The following is a 4,809-nucleotide window of genomic DNA, read 5'->3' on the forward strand; positions in this document are numbered from 1 at the left end:
AAAATCCCCCAAATATGTGGGCAGTAAATAACACACTGCTTAATAAGCTAAGAATCAAAGAAGAAATCAAAAGGGAAATCAGAAAGTGTTTTGAATTGAATAAAAATTAAAACAACATATCAAATTTGTGTGTGCTACAACAGCAATATTAGTGGGAAATTTATAGCATTAAATGCCTATATTAGAAAGGAAGAAAAAAAGGTCTCAAACTAATGACTAAAGTTTTCACCTTCAAATAGAAAAAGAAGAGCAAATGAAATACAACAGACAGAATAAACTAAAGAATAAAGGCAGAGCAGACATCAATGCAACAAAAAAACAGAAAAACAATAGAGAAACTCAGTTAACCCGAAACTTAATCTTTGAATAAATCAATAATATTGCTAAATATCTAGCCAGACTGATCAAAATAAAAAAGGGAGAAAACACAAATTGACAATATCAGGAATTAGAGAAGTGGCATCACTATGGAGGGTACAGATACTAAAAGGATAATAAGGAAATATTAATAACTCTATGCCAAAATATTTCACAGTTAGATGAAATGGACAAATTTCTCGGAACATTCAAACTACTAAAGTTCACTCAAGAAGAAATAGATAACCTGAATAGCCTTATATCTATTAAAGACATTGAATTTGCCATTAAAAATGTCCCACAATATATAAAATCCAGGCACAGATGGCTTCACTGGTGAATTATATGAAACATTTAAGGAAGAAATAATACCAATTCTATTCAAATTCTTCTAGAAAATTGAAGAGGAAGGAATCCTTCCCAGTACATTCTATGAGGCCAGCATCACCCAGATACCAAAACTGGACAAAAGACATTACAAAAAAAGAAAGCTACAGAATAATATTCCCCATGAGCATAGATGTAAAAATTCAAAACAAAATGCTAGTAAATCCAGTCCAAAAATATATAAAAATGGATAATACACCAGGGCTAAGTAAGATTTATTCTAGAAATGCAAGGTTGGTTTAACATGTGACAATGATCAGTGCAATTCACCATATTAATAAGCTAAAAAAAGAAAAACCATGTAATTATCTCAATACATACAGAAAACTATTTGACATAATCCAACATCCACTCCAGATAAAAACTTTCAGCAAACTGGTATAGAAGGGAACTTCCTCAACTTGAAAAGGGGCATCTATGAAAAACCTATGGCTAACATTATAGTTAACGGTAAAAGACTGAATACTTCCCCACTAAGATCAGGAATCGACTCAATGGCAAGGGATTTGGCTATTTTTTTAAGGTCAGGAAAAAAAGAAGAATGTCTGCTCTCCCCGCTTCTCTTCAACATTGTACTGGAGGGTCTAGCCAGTGCAATAAGGCAAGGAAAAGAAATAAATGGCATCCAGATTGGAAACGGAGAAGTAAAACTGTTCTTATTTGAAGACTTACTATAAAACCACAATAGTTAAGACAGTGTGGTATTGGCATCAAGACAGACAAATAGATCAGTGTAACAGAATAAAGGATACAGAAGAAGGCTACACACATGCAGACAACCAATCTTTTACAAAGTTGCAAGAGCAGTTTGGTGGAGAAAGGGTAGTCTTTTCAACAAATGGTCCTAGAACATTTAGATATGCAATAAAATGACTTGGATTAATACCTTATACAATACACAAAAATTAAAGTGGACTAAAGATCTACATGTAAAACCCCAAACTATCAAACTTCTAGAAGAAAACATGGAAGAAAATCTTTGTGACCTTGGGTAAAGCAAAGATTTCTTAAATAAGACACCAAAAGCACAGTCCATAAAAGAACAAATTAATGAATTAAACGTCATCAACATTGACAACTTTTGCTCCTGAAAGATATTGTTAAGAGAATGAAAAGACAGGTTGCAAAATGGGAGAAAATATTTGCAAAGCATATATCTGATAAAGGATGTGCTTCAGAAGATGAAAGAACTCTCAAACTTAGTAGTAAGAAGCAAACAACTCAATTAAAAATGGGTAAAAGATTTGAACAATATTGCACCAAAGAAGATATATGGATGGTAAATAAGTATATGAAAAAGATCGTCAGCATGCAAAGACTCTTTAACGCAAATTAAAACCCCAATGAGATACCATTTCACTCCTAAAATTATAAAGACTAATTAGATCAAAGCGTTAGCAAGGATGTGAAGGAAATGGAACTCTCATACGCTTCTGGTAGGACAGTAAAATGATGTAACAACTTCGGAAAGACAGTTTGTCAGTTTCTTTAAAATTTTAACATATGCCTACCAAGTGATCCGACCATTCCACTTCTAGATATTTACTCAAGAGGAAAGAAAGCATATGTCCATACACAAATGTTCCTAGCAGCTTTATTTGTAATAGCTCCAAACCAGAAGTAAATCAAATATCCGTCAATAGTGAGTGGAAAAACAAATTGTGGTATATTCATCCAATGGAATGCTACTCAGCAAAAATAAGGCATGAACTACTGCTGCACATAAAAACATGGATGCATTTTAAAATAATTATGCTGAGTGAACGACGCCAAATAAGAAAGAATACATAAAAACGAAATATCTTCATCAGTAATAAAAAATGAAAATAACAAGTCAGTAAACTCAAAACTTGGACTCCAGTCAATGAAGAACACATTGATAGTAGAAAATAATTAGTGATACGGACATCAAATCAGAAAATTTGATTTTCATTTTCAAAACTTGATGAAAAATGGTAAGTTGATGTCAACAGTCAGAATCTCCCTATTAACTCATGTGATCAGATACAAATGTTCACCCTTCCAAATCAATTCACCGAAAGAGAACCTGTTCCTTTTCCTTTTCCTTTTTTTTATTACGGAAAATAGCAAACAATTACAAGAATAGAACAAACAGTATAATAAACGTTCATGTACTCATCACCCAGCTTCAACTATTTTCAACTCATTGCCAATCTTTTTTTATCTATACCCCTCCACACCCTGTAGCACCCCCATCATGTCATTTCATCTGAAAACATTTCAGTTCGTATGTCTACAAGACAAAGATTCTTTTCAGTCCCTGTTTTAAATTTCTAATAATGGAAAGCTAGTCCTGACGACGTCATCTGAAAATCTTGGAGGGACTTTGATAAGAATGTGGGATTGCCCATTCATTAACAAAAGAAGCAATTCACCTGCCATGAGATTTTTTTTAAGAAAAGGAAAAAGAAAAATCTTATCTTCCCTGTTTAAAAAACAAAACAAAAAGTGGGTTGATTTTTCTGTAGTTAGTGGGAGTGATACCCTATTTGGCTCTGTGTAAAAACCCCAGAGGAAGCGTGTAACGTGATGTTACCTAGGAAAGGAATGTGCATTTTTAGGTGGAAACTTGAAATTCTAGACCCTATCCCCTGTGAGCACCGGGGCTCAAGAGAGCACTCACACTTGCTTTATAGGATGCCACTTGATACGGGAAACCACTGGACAGATGTTGCGCTCCTGTGAGTGCTCCTACTACTGAGCTCTCTGGAGAGGTTTTCACTAGACAATGGAATCCTTTGTTCTTCAAAACCATCAAACTCTCAGCCTACTCACTCTCCCCTCCTCCCCCACGGAACCATCTCCCTTGTCAGATGCCATAAACCGTGCTAGTTAGCGCCAAGGGAAACACTGCTTGGAATCCAAAGCATTTCTAGTGAGAAGGCACTAACTTTAAAAACAGAAGTTTGGGGATCCTGCTCCCTCCCTCCTCATTCCTCTCCTCCTCCCCCTCCTTCTTCTTTTATTTAGGTATACCATACATACAATGAAGAGCACAAAATATACAGTAATCCACTGTACAAATATGCCACAATTTATTTTTGTCTTCTTCTGTTGGTGGATATTTGGTTTGTTTCCAGTTTGGGGCTGTAAGTGATGCTATCCTTGGTCAGTTATGTGTGTTACAAATACCTTCTTTCAGACTGTGTCTTGCCTTTTCACTATCTTAATGTATTCTTTGATGAACAGAAGTTATTGATTTTAATGAAGTTTAGTATATTTCTCTTGTCCTTTACGGTTACTGTGTTTTGTGTTCTGTTTAAGAAATCCTGATTTACACCAGGGACATGAAGATTTTCTCCTGCGTTTTCTTCTAAAAGCTTTTGAAGCTGTTTTACCTTTTATGTTTAAGTCTATAATCCCTTTAAAATTAATTTTTGCCTGTGATGCAAGGTAGGAGTGAAGATTCTTTTTCCATATAGATATCCAACTGATCCAGCACCATTTATTGAAAAGACCATCTTTCCCTCACTGAATTGCAGTAACACAATCAGATAAATGTAGGTCTGTTTCTGGATTCCATTCTACTTACTGGTCTATTTGTTTATCTTTGCACGAGTATCAAACTGTCTTAATTACTATAGCTTTCGAATAAGTCTTAGCATCTGATAACAGAAGTCCTCTTACTTTGTTTTTCTTTTTCAAGATTGATACAGCTATTTTAGGTCCTTTGCATTTCCAGATCAATTTAGAATCAATTTGTCATGTGTCAATTTCCACAACAAAACTCAGAAAATTTTTATTGTTATTGCACTGGCTCTATAGATCATTTTGGGGTAGAACTGACATTGTAATGATATTAAATCTTTCAATCAACATTGTATATCTCTGCAGTTATTTAGGTCTTCAGTTTCTCTTGGCAATGTTCTGTAGTTTTCAGCACAGAGGTCTTGCACATTTTTCTGTTTTGTTACTATAAGTGGTATTGTTTTAAATTCTATTTGCTGCTAATATGTGGAAATACAATTTTCATATTGACTCTGTATTCAATGGCCTTTCTAAATTGCTTTAATTCTCAAGAGTTTGTCTATAGATTCTTTTCTA

This window comes from Trichechus manatus, unplaced genomic scaffold (genome assembly GCF_000243295.1).
Source record: "Trichechus manatus latirostris isolate Lorelei unplaced genomic scaffold, TriManLat1.0 scaffold00132, whole genome shotgun sequence".
Lineage (NCBI taxonomy): Eukaryota > Metazoa > Chordata > Mammalia > Sirenia > Trichechidae > Trichechus > Trichechus manatus.